General features: G+C 41.6%; 1 long non-coding RNA gene across 1 annotated transcript in view; it reads right to left on the reverse strand.

Annotated features, from left to right (window-relative positions):
* Positions 1 to 18,476, reverse strand: part of LOC308180321 — a 29,798-nt gene extending 11,322 nt beyond the window's left edge. Inside the window, exon 1 of the long non-coding RNA XR_013940888.1 lies at positions 16,441 to 18,476. This is a non-coding gene — a long non-coding RNA (uncharacterized lncRNA). The remainder of the gene's footprint in view (positions 1 to 16,440) is intronic.
* Positions 18,477 to 19,448: the final 972 nt, after the last annotated feature.

The raw sequence follows: 19,448 nt of genomic DNA on the forward strand, positions 1-19,448 counted from the left end.
TTTAATAAACACAGCCCAAGAGTTTTATAACCTGTTAACTTCCAAGTGGCAATAATTAAACAAAAATGATAAATAATTAAGGCCTAATTACATGGTATCCGTCATTTCATTTTCCAGCAGGCATGTTAAGCGCGTTTGCCACTGGTGACTGGGGGCCCATTCTGCAAGAGCTCAGCTCTTCCTCTGCATGCCCGGATGGAGAGTCAGGTTCCATGCAGCTTTATGGTGGAAAAGAAAGAGGAAAATGTGCTTCATTAGCCGGGTAATTGTCCCCTTCCACCACTGAAGATAATTCCCACTGAGGCAGTTGTATGGCATGAGATTGGGAAGCCAGAAAATAGAGTCATTTATGTCCCATGTTGCTGTGATAGACTGAGTTGCAGGAGGTGGGCCAGATGCAGAAGAGCCACCCAGTGCAGCACACAGAGATACCTCTTTTCACTCTCCACCACTTTGGATCTGGATCTCAAACTGAGATTTGTAAATTGGACCCTATATAATAGGATGTAACAACAACCAACGAATAGACAGATGGCAGGCGGTTGAAACAGTTGTATCAGGATTCAGATTCATCATGAGATCTACAACTGACAAAAATATGCAACACTCTACTCTAGCACCAATTTACAACAGCTGAAATTACCTGCTTCTGAACTGTTTTGGCTGGATATGGAGAACTGTCCTGAAGACAGAGCCACAGCTGGGATGTCTCTCCATAACCTATCAGCTAGAAAATGCAGGAGGACAGAGCATGCATGGAGCTGGTGCAGAAAGGGGAAGGGGTGGATGGCACTGGAGCTCTGCGAGGGTTGGAGTATGCAACAGGTGCTAGGACAGGACACCAAAGTCCTCAGTGCTTTTAATGGACAAGGATAGATGGCAAAGACTGATACAGGCTAATAAAAGGGGAGATGAGCTGACAGTACAGAAGACTGAAGCTCTCTGTCTGGACAGAGTGCAGGGATAGTGCAGGGCTGGTAAAAGGATCAGGAGGGAGAGCATGCACTAAATCCACTTAGTTATCTGCTGCCAGGGCAGCATTTGTCTGCTACAGGGAATAAATGGCCTCCATTGCTTCGAAAGCAGGGAATTGGTTTAATTGATCTCTAGTGGACCCTTAGTCAAGGAGGAGCCTTGCACATGCTTTAGTTGCTTCCCTGAAGCTGTACATTGAGCTGGTTTGCTTCAGTTAATTTTCAAATGGTCGCAAAAAGCTTCCTGGTATTCAGGCAGCAAATTCAACTCCAATTTTTTTTCAACAGGTTCCAGTTCAGCCCCTTCAGATAGGGGACAAAATTAGATTTTCCCCAAGGAATCAATTTCCTCATTACCCAGCCCTATTCTTGCAAGCTTTGTTTGTCTCTGACAGTCCATTGCAATCCCCCAAATCCCAGCTCTGTCAGCTTCAGCACTGTGGCCCTAGATTACACAAATTTCCTGCAGTGTGGTGTGGGGTGAGGTGCAAACATAGTCCTAGAAGTTTGTTATAACTCTGTGTTTCTATTTGACTCTCTTACTGTCAGAGGGTAAGGGCTAGAAGCCCTTACACTGCAGAAGAGCCTGCTAAAGTCAGAAATCATCAGTCATGCAGATAATAATTCTGAATGTCTTCCACTATTTCTAGGGGTTAAGGAAAGACTGTGATTGCTGGACTTCCCTATCCAGCTTCCAGCAGTGTAGCACCAGCTGCTTAACGAGCTTTTATATTTGGGTTCCAAGGCAGCTACGGATTTTGCTTTCCAATTTATGTTTCTTCTCCAGATAGAAGAAAAGTGAGGATCAGATACGAGTTCAGGCTGTGGCCGCCGAGTTACTGTGATAGCTCTTCTGTAGGAACTGCATGCAGTTTGAGAGCCCACTGCCAGTGCAGAGCAACATGGCTCTTTTGCTGGAGGATAAGCTGGGGTGAGTTTCCTTACATTTGCCATAGTGAAGGAGTTTGCATTGCATCACTCGTGGAGCCTCAGCTGAAAAGTGGTGGCTATTAATGTGTGGTGTCTAAGTGCATATTTTCAGGTTTAATAGCTCACTCTGGGTGCTAGGAAGGAAGTCTGAACCAGCATCCCAATGTAATGTTTGTCCTTTTTGCTCTCACTAACCAACCCTACCCTAGCCATTCGCTCATCTTTCAGCTGATATTCAAAACTTTTCTGGGAAACTCAAACTGCCCAGCTAGCGAAATCTATCCTGCAAATCACAAAGAACCTGCAACATCCACCGAGAGCTCAATATTCCCACTTCAGCATCTGGGGAGTCAATCAGGCAAGGTGTTTCTTTACCACCTGGAGCATTACATAAAGAAATGCTGAGGAAACCACCTCACATGGATAGAAAGTAAATTCTCCATGGGGGAGAATATAGTGAGAGAAGCAAGTGGAGATGCATTAGCAGAACAATGCAGATCCTCACAGAAATGGGGGCACATGTCAGCCGCATCCCACTGTGAGTGATGTGTGGTGCTGTGTTCGAGGAACTGAAGCATCGCTGAGCACACGAGATTGTGCAGAATTGCAGGACTGCTGCTAAGTAAGTGGCAACCCCAGGTTGCTGCATAAGGCTACATACCTGGCTTGATGTACCACTGGGGATGTAAGGGCTTATTCTGACCTGACCCAAATCCAGGTGTTCTCATGTTGCTGGGCTAACTTGGGGGATTTGAGGCTTGATGGTACTCACATGTGTGGCTTTTGAATCTGTGGATCTGTTAGAAGACCTCCCTTGGAAGAGGGGAAGAAAGTCCAGTGACAGCTCTCTGTGTTCCCAGCTCTTTCTGTTCCTAACATAGATTATTTGCAAAATGAGGCTGAGGGAATTATTTCTTTTTATATGACACCGTATTAGGTAATACCTTAGCCCGAGGTAGATTGCTTCATTCTCCTCCAAACCAAACTTCTTCCCAAGATGGTTTATACAAGGGTGATTTCCACACTCAAGAACTCCCTTAGCCAGAAACACTGAGCTATTTAGAAATATCTTAAATGCTGATTTTAGGGAATCCAGTTAGAAGTGCCAATGCAGCCTGTTCTGACTTAAAAATAGATCTTGTCTACCCCAAACTGGAAAAATAACAGCATTTTCCCATTTTCCAGTTACCCTTAGGTAGCTGTGTTATCTCAGCATCCATACTTAGTCCAGGTATCAAAGTGCATTAATGTGCTGGAGGATTTCACCCTGGGTTAATGGAGTGGCAAGCAAAATGGGGGCTGCTTAGCACAGCAGTAGTTCCCAGAGCCATGGCGGGGAAGGCTGGATGCTCCATCTGCAAGCAGACGAGAGGTGGTATAGGAAGCGTGACCATTACAGCAGCGCAAATTCAGAGACCTGACCCGCTGAAAAAAGCCCCTGTCAGGGTTGGAAAGGCAGGTTCAGAGCGGGTGATGTTAAATCTGTGAGTGTGCCTGGCCAGGTGCTACCCAGGATGTAACCAGCCTTGCACCTGCTGTTTGGACGTGACAAATGTGCTCCTTGCCAAGAACCTGGCCCCAAGGTTGCAACTCTTTGGTGCAAGACAAAAAAGCAGAAAGTTGCTAGGAGCTATGCTAAGCTTATTTCCACTGCAGCCACTCTCCTGCATGCTCTGCAAAGAGCTTACAAGGACCCAAAACACTGTCACCGTGACAGCGTCCTTTCTTCCTGCCTTATCCCAATTTGCATTATCCGTTCCTCTCACCAGCCACTATTGTACAGGCTCAATTGCCTTGAATTGCTAGAGACCCTGGTCTGTTCTGCCATATATGTTGGTGTCTGGGCATTAAATATTCATTGAATGATTCATTATTTGGACATTAAATATTAATTCAGATGAGGGAAAGAACTGGGTAATTTGTATTTGTTTTCTGCAGATTGTCTTGGAATTGGAACTGTCTGGTTTCGAAAGGGTGGCGCTCAGGGGCAGCTGATTTTTCACTCCTGGCTTTTCTGTGGAAGTGCTTAGTGCCTGTCCTTCAGACATCCTTTTCCCCACTGTAGCTGTCTGCCTGTGCTCTGAGATTAACTTCACTAATGATATGTTTGTGATTTGTTTACAAACCATACAGTTTAAGAAAACTTCCTTCTGCTCCCCCCCAGTCTCAAGTCTCTGTCTCTCACACATGCACACACAGAAGAGACTTCACTTAAGATGCTCAAGCTTCAATATAATTGTTTTTGTTACAGGGAGATGTCTGGTTCTGTTCTGTCTCTTTAAGTGAAGTTTATGGCCTGAAAGGTAATTGATTTGCAATGGTATTTAAGACAAGAGCTGGAGGATACTGCTGTGCTCTTCTGCAATACAGTTGCCTGGAGAAAACCATTGCTAAAGCAAAAACATTGACTTTTTTTTTGTGATGTGGTCTCTTCTGATGCACTCAGCAGGGGTGAAGTTTGCTCTGTTTTTACAGAATTGTCTGCTACTTTTACAAAAGCAGTTTGGACACTGTACAATCATGCGAGTTGTGCTGTGAATTAGGCAGTGGGTGCAGGAACGGAGAGCAGGACACTCCATGCTTTTGATTGCTGCTCACTCCTTTATCCTTTGCCTTGGATTAGGTTTTAGCTTGTTTTTTCCAAGGAAAGGCAATTTTATGAAGGAGTCAGGCAGGGCTGGGGAATCTGCTGGGGTTTAGCCACATGGTGTTTAATGGCACAATTGGAGGGATAAATACATTGGTGATTATGGATAGAGACAATGCCAAGATAATATTAGGGGGTAGGATTAGAGAAGGTAGACGGGAAGATTTTCCTAATACACCTGAGTCATTTCTACAAGAGGTCTGTCAGAAAAGAACTCTGTAAATTGAAGTTGGCTGCAGACGTGGGAGAACATAAAAGCCCCAAAGTCAATGGCAAATCTCCTTCTGCTTTCAGTAGGGCTTTAATTTCACCTACCCTCTATGGAGCAGAAACACAAAAGAAATTGTTTCTTTTTTTAGCTTAAATAAATAAATAAATAACAACAAACAAAAACAGACAGGACCAATCTCAGTAATATACGTGAGCAACCAAACTCTTCTTTCAGCTCACAGGTCTTGCTAGTATCCCGATCCCCATAACTTCAGAGCACAGTTGTTTCTCCACATTAAAATTATGGAGGACCTGGGATTATTTGCTATTGCAGTATGAACAGTAATAGTCGAGTTGATAATTTCATGCTAAGACTTTTGCCAACAGCTAGGAGATCTTTTCAGGGAGAGACAAACTGCTGAAAATCAATGTCTATGAGCTTTCCAGAAATCCACCTACACAGCTAATCAAGTCTCCCCGGTATAGAGCCCCAGTGAGGGTAACCTTGTGGCTTCAGACTGCTGCATGCTATGAGGAATCTTGTTCTGGAATTGATGCAAGTGGCGTTGATGCATCAAAAATCAGGGTGCAACAAGGACATGGTGACAGTAAGAGTTAGACATTTTTTTAACTTCTCTGATATGTCTTGCCAAGGGAATATCTACTATGCACTTTAACTCAAGTGAGTTTTCCTTCTTATCCTATGTAACTTAAAACTAAGGGAATTTGGCAAATTATAGAAGTTCTCTGCCTCCAAAGAAAACTGAAGTCAGCTCTCTCCAGAATCATGCTTAGAAACCGAGGTACAGATGAGTAAAAACTACCTTTTTCCACTACATTGTAGGTCAAGCCCAGATTGGAAATGTTGTCAAAGATCATTACAAAATGGAAAACACACCAGTGCCTTGTTCTGCCTGCCTGAAGAGGCTGAGTCCCTGTCTGACAAAGTTTGCAGGTACCATTCTGCAGAATCCGTGCAGCACAGTGCTCTGGGGAAGCTGAAGCCCCACGGAGGGAAAGGGATGTATGGAGCCATGGTCCCTGCTTCTCACCACCTGGCCTTTGGGAAGCTTGGCATCCCCAGGACATCCAGAGCTCTTGATGCCTTTTCTTGTTTGTATGATAAAGGACACAGAAGCTTTTGCGAGCAAAGTGTCTGCAAGACCTTTGTTGGACTTTCTGCATTGTTTTCACATATGACTTATTTATAATGATTCCCTAAGCTGACATCTGCAAGTTGTCCTTTCTCCTATTACAGGGAGTGACAGATTCTCCATGCTCCCTTTCCATCTCCACTTTAAGGAGAGGCAACTCCTCCCCACCGTAATCTTTTATATACTCATTGAATAATAACCTTTTCTGGTCATTTACTCAGCGAGGATTTGTCATTCTAATATTTCATTGATCCCATAACATAAAATCCCAAAGATATGCACACAGCTGAGCAGCAGCACACAATTCCTTTGGCAGTATTCACAGCTTAAATATAACTCACACAGTGTAAAAGCAAATAAGTTTTGAAGTAAAGTGTCAAAATCACTCTCTCCCACCACTTTTGGGGACCACTGATTCTGTTAATTAAACATGGGGAGGAGATGAGGGGATTCAAGCAGATCAAAACTCCTCTGTCTCTGGGAAACCCCTAACTGAATCAGCTACAACAGCAATGATGTAAATTCAGGGAAATATAATTTATTCATGCAATTTTGGTCCGTCCTTGTGCCAGTGGCTCCACACTTATCAATGGACTGCTCTGAAAGTTGCTGGAGATGCTCTCTGCCTCCTGCACAGGGCACTGTACCTCTTTCACATGGTTTTCTAAGGAATGTGCCCACTCTGTCAAACATGCAGGGAGCACTGCTTTTGTGGGATTATGACAGAACCTCCTGGGGAAAAGACAAATCAGGCTTTTTATCTGCTTTTCTGCTTGCCACAAGCTAGTCCCAACTTCCAACCACTAAAGGCACTTCTGCTCCTCTCTGCTCTGTCAAAGGACTTAAGATGATCAATTTATAATGTCTACAGAGTGCTAGGATGAAAAGATGTTCTGAAAATGCCTTGGATAAAAAGAAGCTGTAAAAAAATAATCGTTGCCCTGATAGACTGATTACAATCTATTGTGCCACGGATTAGAGGGTGAGTATTTATTCAGCTTATTTTTTTTATTCCTATGTACAGATGCTCTGGACCACAATGACCCCTTTGAAGTCATTATTGGCTCTTGCATCCATGAGTAGCATAGAGGGCACATTAATAAGCTGTGTATAGAAAAAGACAATGAAGTCCCCAAGAAGTCATTAAGAGTCTATTGTGTCAGTCTGACTGTAGCCCACAAAAGATACTGAATCTGTAAGCTAAAAATATCCTTCGGAAAAGCTGTTGACACAGTTATTCTACGTTGGCAGCAACATCCTCCCCACACATACACATGCTACCCTTGCTAATCCTGCTCAGAGCAATCCATGTTCTGGGAATCATCTATTTTGTTTTTTTTTTGTCTTGGGATTCAGAGAACTCCAAATGCCACTGTCTCTACTCACAGCTTTGTTAGTGAAGTGCAAGGGAAAATAGGACCATATATTTTATCCCTGTCCTATAATCCCCATTGTGCAAAGTGCTGCACAAATACTCAGCTAGAGACTGCTGTTATATCAAAGGGCTGACAGCTGTAAAGAACAGGATGGGAAAATATGGGAAGGAAACAAATACCTGCTGTGCTTCTGCCCTTTTGGACCCAGTGATGTTCTCATCTCTCAGGATCACTCTTTCCTATGCCAAAGTAAATCTTCAAAAGGCAGGCTTGATCTCACTCCAACAGCAGAGGAGCCGACCTCACATTTTTCTGGTGACACCACCCCTTCTCTGTGCTGGCTGGGACACTTGCAAGAGCTGGTCCCAAAAGCAATGAACCTTTGCCATGGATGGAGCAGCTCAGCTGACTTAGAGCTATCACTCCAAGCTCTCTGCAGGCTCAAGCAAACAGCACCATATTATCAAGGTATTCCTCACAACTACTGGGTTTAGGGGCAATGTTTCTTCTTTTAATGGAAGCTGAAATTTGGTAGTTACTGGTTGAAATCAAGACAGAGAGACCAGTGTATGTTCAGCCCTGATTCTTGTCTGAATAAATCCTAAATTAAGAGGACAGCTCACATCAGCCTTAGTGTACCTATCACTGTTGATACAACAAAATAGTGCAACTCCCTCAAATGGCCCTGTTGTATTATAAAAAAATATAAAAAAAAATATAATAAAAAAAAAAAAAGAATACCAAGGCAGCAGGTTTCCCTACATGCCTATAACTGCTCTGATTCATTCCTGGAAGGGTGTTAGATTTGAAACTTGTTTCATTAGAGGGTTTGCAAAGTCCTCTAATGTGAAGCTGTCCCAACCCTACATGCTCTGATCCTGCAAGAAGGTGTTGCAGAATATAAACCGCCTCTGAAACAAGCAGAAAGAAAGGCGGGAATTGACGTAAAAGCCATGTCTGCTTTTCCCTTTCCTGCTTAAAAATGATAAGGAACAAGATTATTCCTTACCATACTGGGCTGTGGAGTCTCCAATATTGTGTCTAACTCATGCTGAGCAATGTGTATTGATTGCTTTGTTACAGGCTATATTGTTCAGTCCATCACCAATAAAAAGTTTATGTAAAACAAGCGCTGAGGAAAGCCAGTGAGAGAAAGTGAGCCGGAGAGAGTGAACGTACGCAGGGGGTAAATGCTACTTTCCTTTCCAGATATCCTATGCCCAAATTTCAGTTACAAGAATTTATTTTCAATCACCCTGTTTTAAAGCCTTTAAAAGAAAGGTGTTTTTTTTCTTTGTTTGCTTGTTTGCTTTGGTTTGGTTTTCCTACTTGTTCAAGTGTAAATTTTTTAGTTAAACAAAGTACCAAGATAAAAGGGGAAAAAAACACATATAGATACTATATTTGCATATGAAAAGTAGTGGCTGAATATTTTGCTGCATGTAAAGGAAGGGAAAAGGAAAGAATGAGGATTTACATCTGGAAGACAATTGAGCTGGCATGACAGCCTTTAGGTCTGGGTATCTCTAAACACAGTGCAGGTGATGTGGGGGGCATAACTACCGCCACTTCTCTGCTTCTGAGCAGCTTCTGGGGTGAAAACAATTTCATTTCCATGGCCAAACATCCTGCATGCAATGGTCTTCACTAGGATGACAAATGAAATGTGGCCAGCCTGTGTGAACGCTCCTCTCTGCTAGCAGCTTGACTGAGATCTACCCAATTTGCTTCCTAAACACTGGAACTACCCCCACCAGTGAGCAGGTACAGACGTAGACACAGGTGATTAACGAGGTTTGGGTGATGGAACAAGGCCCCCAGGGGGCTGTTATGGGACAGTACCAACATCACATGGCTCCAGTGTCATGCTGTCCAGTGGGTGCCTGGGCTTGCACCCATCCCCTGTGCATGCCCCAGCCTGGCTCTTTGCAGAGCCCAGCCCTCCTCGCAAGCTGCCTTTGTTGCTTGGTTTCCTTGCACAGCATCACAAGGACATTTATCAGTCTCAGCTCTTGCGGTTCCATTAACTTTTCTTGGCCTCAGACAATAAAGCCATGGAGTTAATTTCATTCATTTAACCAGTGGGAAGGGGGTGGGGGTGAAAAATAGACAGAAAGCATTTTCTTTTAATCTGATGGATACAGGATGCCATACTCTCATCCCCGATACAGCCAGCAGTGTCAGCACTCACTAGCATCTCACGCTTTGCGAATAATGACTCGCTTGGTTCAGTGGTCAAACTGAAGCAAAATCATGGAGCAAAAAAAGCGCTTCAAGGTTATTCTACAAGGTGTTTTGACCCAATACAAAAAGTTCTATTATTATTGTTGTTGTTATTATTATTATTATTATTATTAGTTTAAGGACATTTACAACTATGTCTTTTGGTTTCTTTTCTAACTAACAGTGGATAAAGAGGCCAATATAAAAAAGAAAGTGTCATTTCAGAAGCAAAAGTGGAACCCTTCTGTTAGGAAACAGAAACGTGGGAAAATGTTTTGACATCTCTTTTTGTTTTTTAATTTTAACTTTGTATTTTTACCCTAGCTAAAATTGTTCACAGGCTGAGTCTGAACTGGCAAGTAGTTCAGACGCGTTCCCTGGGTGCTGTAGAGCAGTGAATTAGACATTTGCACAAAGAATGTTGCCTTTCTCTCTTCCCATAATCCTGGTTCTTCTAAGGTGAAATGCAAACAAAAAGCATTGTAGCAGATCACAGAGAAGTGTCTGCTGGAATATCAACATATCAACACCAGTTTTTAAGAGTGGAATTAGAAGACAAGCAAACACGGAGCATGGAGCATCTCTTTTTTTTTTTTTGTTCCCCATCATGCAACTGCTCCTTCTCGAGCTCGGAGGCAGCCTGACTGGGCCTGCTTATTGGCACTGTGTTTTGTAGGCAGGATGGTCCTTCAGGCTCCAGGAAAATTGGGGAGTGTGGATCAAGAGTATAACCATGGATCACTAGAGGAGGATGCCAGACGGAAATCAGAGAACAGTGCTTAGCAGATGTGAGAGCAGTGAAAGCAAGAAACAAAGCCCCATTACCCACTATTATTACTAGCCTCCCTCCTCTTGGAATTAAAAACAGGCTATTTAGCTCATTCTAGTAGAACTTTTATTAAGAAGCTGCTGGATATTGGCATTGATATCTTGCTAGTGAACCCACACAGGGACCCTTCTGGACCAAATCCCTTTTACCCACAAAATAAAGGCATTGCTGATCTGTGCTACTACTCACCATTAACCATGCTTAGTTACAAAAGAAAATACTGTCACTGTTTCTTGTGATCCTGCTTAAAATCTTTGGGCAGGTGTCACTGCATGATTAAATCACCTGCTCCATAAAGAAGCTGTTTAATTAATTACAAGGGAAGTCAAATTCTAATATGGAAAAAAAAAAAAAGAAAGAAAAAATAAAAAAAAGGAAAGAAAGAAAGGAATAAAGGAAGAAAATAGCCTAAGGGACACCCATGACAATAAAAAATTACTCCAGCTAAGCATGGCATTGGAAGGATACAACTTGCTGTTGACATTACACATCCTGCAATATGCTCTGTGCTGGATGAATAGCCCTGTTGGTTATGTTTGGCTAACAAGAGCAGAAGCAGTGAAAGGGCTGCCCTGGTAGCACTTCACCACCACTGAAATGCAGCCACCTCTGGGCACTAAAGTGACAGATATCTGTAGAAAACTGTATGTGCTAAGGATTGAAAGGGAAAACAGAGGGTAAGCGAAGACTGCATCCGTTTGAAAGCAGGGTGATTCAGTACAGAACTCACTCAGACTACCCTGGCAAAGAAAGTGTTTTGTGTTCAGTGGCTTCTCATCCACAAGAATTTCTTAGCCCGTGTTTGTTGCTGCTCTGGTGCAGCTCTGCGGGAGCTGCTGCGCGCAGATAGCTGTGGTCGAGCAGGTGCTTCACGCACAGCTAGCTGAGCCACAGCTGTACCGGAGAAAGGTTTCTCAATCTCGTGGAAATAGGAGCTCAAGAGCCAGATAATCCTTGCCAAAGCCTGACAACTTCCTGTGGCAGATGTCACTTTAGACACAAGCAAGGAGTTATTTTAACCCAGCTAGAGAATCCAGCTTGTGATAGTTTTAACCTGTCTTACATCCACTTGCGGCACCCTTTCTTTGACAGGTGTGGCAAATTCCTTTCATTGAATCAGGAACAAGAGGCTTTTGCTGTGTCTGAGTGAGCGAAAACGCAAATGATTCTCTTCCTAATTAGCCTAATGAGCCTTTTGGCTCTCACATGATGACAAGTAAATGAATTTGCCCTTTCCTTGACAAGTTCTTATGGGAATGATCCGAAGCCTTTCGTAACAATGCATCAGAAGTACAAAGTCATTAAAAACAGTTGTCCAACTATGAAATTAGTTATTGATTAATATTGCTTCCAGACAGCCATATTGTTCATTCAAAAAAAAAAGGGGGGGGAGGAGGGGGGTAAGGGGGAGAGAGAGATGAATTCCAATGTTCATATTTCTTCATGGAAGTAAGCTATTGCAATACACAAAATATTTCAGATCCAGAGGTCATATCTGTCTTCATTCCTGTGCTCAGACACGCTTTTTCCATTTAAGATACAACGAGGGTCTTAGGCTTAGAAAAAGCACTTGATTACCATAAACATATTGACTAAACTCAGCTTTCTATCCCAAATCCCAGGTGCAGAGATCAGCTTCTTCTAGAAGAAGCCAAACTAAAATGAGCAGAAGTAAGCTTCATGTGAGTCAGGGGCACTTTGTCATCTCCCAGGCGATGAAGCATGGTTAAAAAAAGAACAGAGGGCTCCTAAAAGTAGCTGAAAGGCCCGTGATCAGTGAATAGAGCCAGAAAATCACTGAGTCATCTCAAGAGCTATTAAGGGCCAAAAGAGTGGTATTAGAGTGAACGTAAGTGCAGAACAGGCTCTGAGAAAAGGCTCCACCTCCACAAGGGCTATTTCCATGGTCACCCAGGCAGGTCAAGAGATGTGTGTTTGCACTTTTGTACCATTCAGCCTCCATAATCTCCCAGTATTTGAATGGAGAAGAAAGAAAATGGTGGAGGAAAAACAAAAACAAAACAAAACAAAAAAAACGATACTTGGAATCACACTAACTAGAAAGCTTCTGCTTTTCTAAGATGGTGCTGGTTGACAAAGGGAAATGACTGACCTCCTACCACAGTGATATAACTTTCTATGTTTAAAGCCATAATGCATTTTGTATTCTTTTCTCTTACACAGAAGTCATGCTTGTCAGAATCTTAAAAAATTCCAAGTACGGTTCATATTTCATTTCACTCTGAGGTAATTGCCAGTCAGCGGTCATTTGTGGGCTGCACTGATCGGAAGTTTTCAAACAGAAGTAGGCTTTTCCCACTTACATACTTACCAAAAACAAAATAAAATCTCTAGGAAAAAAAAAAAAAAGTTTTCTCCTGAACTTTCAGTTCTCAGAGGAGTCTGGCCCACAAACGACACAGTCATAATGTTGCTCCTTCATTACAATTACTTCAGAATGATTACTCTTCTTCTATTTCATCCACAGCTGATTAGTCCCTAGGCTCAATTGCTTTCAAATGAAAAAAAAATCAAAAAACAACAAAAAAAACCCACTTTTTGTGTTTTCACTTCAGTGGGAAAAATTCTACTTGTGATAAAGTAAATAGATTGGTTTTATCTGTGTGGTGTTTAGTTCTGAAAAAATGTAATAATTTTGCTGGTACTGAAATTCTGATTGTTGAGTGTCTTTAATGTGACTATTGTCTATTCTGTTGATTAGAGAAATAGTTGACATACCTGATCCAAACACTCTGGAAGGTTAAAATGAGTTCTGGAAAGCACTACAGATTTTTTTCCTGTCTTTCTCCTCTATGGAAAGCAACTGCTGAAACACCTTGCACATACCTACATAACCATCCATACCCACAAAAATGCTAGTATTTATGCTTTTTCTATCATACCTGGCAGGATCAACAATTGATCAAGAAATGCTGTACTTAAAAGATATCTCTTTTCTCTTACTCTTTTTTTTTTTTTTTTTTTTTTTTTTAATACGAGGTATTCAGATAGTTTGGAAAAGTTTTAGATAGTTATTCAAACTGAATCTTATCAGGTTTCCTTCTCATTTCTCATCAAATCTGAAACATGCCAGGCATAATTTAGATTGATATATTTGGCATTTCACAAACCCTTGCTACATGTCACTCACATCCAAGTGATGGGCACTTCAAAGAAAACCAGGCTGCAGTTTTGAGCACTTCTTTACAAATTTCTTTGGAGCAAAATTTTCTTACTTGGAAGCCCTCTAGTTAAGGCTTGCATTTCTGATAAATTTCTATGCATTATTAACCTAATTGGACCCAAAATATATTCTAAGATTCTCATTAATATTTTTTAACATGTTATGGCATCTTTACCCTTGAGCAGTCAATCGAGTTTTCATCTTCATAAAAATGGGTTCCTCATAATCAGACAATCCAATAATTTCCAGTCCATAAGGTAAATTTCCTCTATATTCTTTTGATTTTGCAGTTTTCTTACTTATCAGCACAATACATTTCACCCTTTGGATTATTTCTCCATAAACCTTTCCACTGTTGCTAGAAGCTACTAGCTGGAAAAGATGCCAACTTGAGCTGGAGGACATGTTGAAGAGATGGTGTCAGGCCAACAGAAAGAAGGTACAGCTCTTAGCATTTTAGCAGGATTGTTCCATTTATTCATGTAATTTAGACCCTTCACTGGCTTAGATCATCTTCAAAATGGATGAAATACCAGTGGACCATATTGAATAGTAAGTGAACAGTACTAAAGCCCACCAATTGTTAGTCGCTTATCTGTATAACAGTAACATTTTGGAGACTAAAATCTGAATACCGCTGTCTGAGGTGATACAAAACAGAACACGAAAAGGATGACCTAAAAAAAGTACCAGTGTTTGTTAGGTGCTATGGCTGCAATAAGAACAATAATCAGCCAGAACAATTATTGGGTAAAAAAAAAGATTTTTTCATATAAATTCAGAACTCTTTTATTGTTATTATCTAAAATTGAACTATGTAGATTATTTTAAGTGGGTAGATTTTTGTTTTGTATCCATGAAATTGCTACCATATTAACAAGATTTTCCAGACATTAATGGATTGATTTCTGTATAATTGTAACTATATTAATTCATCCCAATTACCTCTAAGTAAAATTTAAATTAAGTTAAATTGGAGAAATTAAAAATGTTTGAAAACCCTGCATGGAAACCTTGAGGCATCATACGATTGTCATTTCTCATCTTTAATATCATTCATTCTGCAACTGAGAAAACAACATAAGTAATCTCAATTCTCCCAAGATTTGTAAACTGTTATTTTTCTGTATCATTCAAATCTAACTTAAAGGTCTCTCCATGAAGCTAACTTGATTTTTTTTTTTTTTGAAAATAGTGTATCTGACTGTTGCTTCCTTTCTGTTTCTTAAGAATCTGATATACAGATGACCCATTTATAATGTGAAGACGTTCAACCATAAAGACAGATTTAAATGCATAGTGGAAGCACTGGCATTGCTCTGATGGAGAGAGAACATTCACAATAAGCATAGTGGAAACTGCTGGCAAGACACCCAGGAGTGACCTCTACCTCCTGTGTTCACCATTGACCCAAAGGCAAAAACACCCTTCTTAGCAAGATCATGGCTAGGATTAGCCTTCTGCAGAGCTTGGTGACAGATCCAGGTTGAGATAGCTTTTATCTGATGCTGGAGAACACATCTCTATTCTGGCTTAGCCAAGCTCTGCATTGCTCATGATTGTACCAGAAGTATTTGAGTTGAAACTGGCTCTAAATGGCAGCTCTTCAATACAAAGTTCTCCCATCACCAGAGTGAGAGAAGCTTTGTGAAAATTTACAGGGTAAAGAGAACTGGCAGCAGAATTGTTGCATGTCAAGGGGGAATTTGAGCAGCTTGATAAAGCGTACACCCGCACACATCAAATCTACGCATGGATTTCTAAGCACAGCTGTGTTTTAGGGATCTCACCACCTGGAATCTCAAGGGGTCTTCTCATCTCCCAGCTGACTACCTCTTCCAAAAGACCCCTCCATAGTTCTCCAGATCTGATTTCTAGATACATCTGGAGCTAGGAGAGGCCTTGGGCTGCATCTCTGTGAAGGTGGTCAGTAGGTTGCAAGATTTACTCATGGAGGGTGTCATGTTGCAGACTCCTGGCATTTCATGCCTTCTCTTTTTTTGCCTTTTTCCATTTGCTCTAGCATCTGTAGGCTTCAAGGCTGGCCCAGTGGTCTGCTCTGAAATATAACAGCTAACTAGAATTATCAGAAACTAGATCAAATACTCATTTTAGATCATCCGTGCTCTGAGATGCTTAGATGATGCAGGTCATGCTGAGGAGAACCGAGGAAGCTGTTCCCCTCCCTGCAGCAGAGTCACTCAAACTGAGAGAAGGATGCTCACAGGATGGAGGAGGCTTGGAGAAAGGTTGTTTCTTAATTGCATTTTGGTTCTGGACCCTCTGGTGAACAGAGACACACTGGGAACAAATGAAAGTTTCTGGTGCTAGAGAAAAAAAAAAAAAAAGGAGGAGGAAAAAGTTTTGCCACTTAGAGCACGGAAATAGTTTGAGGCTATGTTTTAATTAAAATGAATATCTGCGCTATCTTAATGTTATTGCCAGTTAAGTGTAGCAGGGTGATTTAGAGTTCTATAACACAATTATACTCCGGTAATGAAGCTCCGCAGAATTATCCCAGGAATTCAGAATGCAGAAGGGAGCAGTAGCTCTCATTTGTAACCATGTTAGAACCTTTATTGTTACAGTATTTTCTGTTTTGCTCAAAGATTAACTCAGTCGTATTTAAGTCTCTGGTTACATTAAAGAGAAATTGGGAACAGGTGACAGGAACAGTTTTACTACCCCTGCAGCGGGCTTGTTCAAAATGTTCTACCAGCAGAGAGCTGACGGCTTTAACCTGTTCATGCTCTTGGTCTTTTTACGGGGGGTCAGGATGCTTGTTATTAACTATAAGTATCACAAGCAATGTGGTTTTGCACGTGAGGCCTCATATAAGTGAATATTCGAGGAGGGAAGTCTCTATTGATGATGCTTTGACACCTGGCATGAGGCCTTTCAAAGATGCTTTACCCCTTGGCAATGCAGCTGCGTCTGTTTCCTGCAGGCTCGTTTTGCAGCCATGATCTGCATGCTGAGGATGTCTCCTTTGCTTGTGGGCTCCTGATCAGGTTCTCTCCAAGTGCAAACCCCTATGGAAAAGAAGGGCTGCATGGGAACAGGCACTTCCCTGCTCTGTTCTGTCTTCTTCCATATACTTGAAAAAACTTTTATACAACTCCAACTGTTTCCAACACAGCAGAATTTGCACACTTTACAAAAAATGCTGGAGATATGCATTTACACTTACAAGCCATTGAGTTTGACCTCTGAGAAGCACCTGGGTCATGCCAGGTTTCTGTACTTTTGTGTGCTTTACCATGTGGCTGTACCCAGAAACATTCATACTGTCTGTAAAGAAAACAGAAATCCAAATGGATTCACCTATCCATGGACAAAAAACACCGTATTTCTCCACCCCAAGGATTAACTTTGTCAGTCCAGAATGGAGCCAGAGCATGAACCCTTCATGGCCACAAGAAGTCTGAGCGAGATGCTGAATAAGAGTGAATGTGTCAGGGTAGACACACCAAAAATTCATCTCCCACAAGGAGTCCTCACCTCCATCTGAGAAAAGCATGAGGTTTTGTTTCCAGAAACAGGAAAATTGCTTGTAGAAACCAAGACGCCCCCACCATCTGCATTCTTATTTGGATACAAAACCATTTGGCATTGAGGAAAAATGAAAACTGAAACTGAGCTAACTGCACTTGAGTTTCTGACTTGCAGCAAACAGATTAAAAGCAAAAATGAATCAGTACGGTAATACGATCAATCCTCAGGAACACCTCCAAACCCCCATGGCAGACCCCAGCAGTCTGATAAATCAAAGTGTACAGCCTGTGGATACTGTCTCCCTATCTTTGTTTTTTTTCCACACTTTTATGTCACAGACAGGGTGCAGACTGCTCAAATGAGGCATATCTTTTGGCCTTACAGGACTGTTACTGTTGAAATCTAGCATCATATTCTTACAGATACAGAGATCCTAGCTTCAACCCAGTGACACTTTCGGGGAAAAAATATAGACTGGATAATAAAAGTATGTTTTATACATTTCTTTCTGTTTTGCTTTATGGTTCAGTTTGAAATAAATTAAGAAGAAAGAATTGCTTTAAATGTGAAATGTGTGTGCTTCTTTTTTTGACATTTTCAAAACTTAATGTTTCTATTTGCTCGCTTGAAACTAATTTTAGTTTGTCGAGTTCTTTCCAGTGGAGCCTTTGCAATTGTCTTTCCTAGATCTCAGAAATAAGAGAAGCTCTTTCTTTCAGGTCCTGGTCTATTCACACTGAGCTGTGCTTTTCTGCCTTCAGGCCTTCTGAAATATTATCCAATGGGGCAAAATGTGGCTCAACATGTGTACAGACCTTGCCTTTCACCTTCAGGTCAGTTCTACCTCTACGGCCCCAAAAGTACAATTCTTCCATTGTTAAGTCTTACCTGAGGAGTAAAGGCTGTCACCTCACAGCTGTGTGAAAACCCACAGCTTAAGTTTCAACTCAAGGAAGAAGCGGACTGTTAGCATAAAAAATAGGTCAGTCTGTTTTCTGCAGAAAATATTTTTTTCTGTAAATCTTTGGTCCCTGTCCAATAGCTTGCTAAAAGCTCATGACCATGGAATAAAGACTAAGGTCAGATGGCCTATAGTTGTGAGACATCATCTCAGGATGCAGGTGTCCTTGGGCTCTGATTTAGGTTTCCATGTGTCTTATTGCATTTGCTTAATGATTTTCTAGGCACCTATGGCCATAGCATCTGGGCTGCTGCCACAAATTAAATGCAATCAGACATTAAATCAAACTGTCTACAGCAGACTGCAGAAACAGGCCTCCTCCTCCTGCTGCCACTGCCAGACAGAAGTAAGCCAGAAATGGTTCAAATTCATGCAGAGGCATTGCTGAAATGATGTATCTTACAGTGCTCCTGGAAAGTCGGTGGAGTCACTGTGAATTACCAGGAAATCCGTGCTCCTGAACTGGAATTCTTCCACCATAAATATCAGAGAAAATAGGGCTTGAAAGTATTTCAAAGCGTTCACATATTCTACTGCCTCACTACATAGGGAACCTGCCCTTGGTCTCCCTTTTGGGTAAAATCTTTGGCATCATTTATGCAGCACAAGACCCTGAGGTTCAGACACTAAGATTTTGGTGGTTTATGGCTTGTTATTAGAGATTTATTCTCCCAACATGAGTACTTGAATTTACAATAGCGCATGTTGAGGGAGATGCATGCCTATCACGAGCCACTACCCAGTGTGAGTGTTCGTGCTTGCACTTATATTTGATCTCATTTGAGATTTTATATTCTGTATGTTACTATTGGAGCGAGACACATACATGACCGTTATCTGCCAGAGTGCTAGCAGCTGGAATGTATAAATTGTCTGGTATAAAGAAAGAGTTACCAAGAAATATTTTCAAACTTGAAAATGTAAATTCAGTGTTTTGAAGTATGAAAAAAGGCCTCCCTAACACTATGGCAATATGAAATTATATCTGAAACAGCAGCTCAATGATAGTTTGTTAAAATAGCCTGAATAGCCAGATATTCATTATGTTTAATCCTCTTCATCATGAGGGAGGGAGGTAGAATTTCAGGGCAAGTAAAATCTGTCTGCATGTGCCCATCTGCTCACTATGGTTTTCTATTGCAGATTGTTTGGAAAGTATTATCAGTTCTTCACATGGGCAAGAAAGGTCACTGTCCCTGAAGGACAAATCCCGCCTCTCTGTCCAACACTCTCCAAGAGTCATTGGTCACCCTTGGATGACAGCTCTGAATTGCAGGGCAATGTTTGCTGCATTTATTTCGCAGAGTAATTCAGTGGGCGTGGATGAGGGTGTCATGCGTTTGGCTGAGTTCACGGTGTGAAAAAGGCAGTAGGCCACGGTCACCTCAAAAACGCTGAGGGATATTTACAGAACAGAAAAAATAATCAGAAGCTGTTTACTGATTAAACTTGAAGCAAGCCCAGT

The sequence above is a fragment of the Anser brachyrhynchus genome, assembly GCF_964034855.1.
Source record: "Anser brachyrhynchus genome assembly, chromosome: 19".
NCBI classification, from domain to species: Eukaryota; Metazoa; Chordata; class Aves; order Anseriformes; family Anatidae; genus Anser; species Anser brachyrhynchus.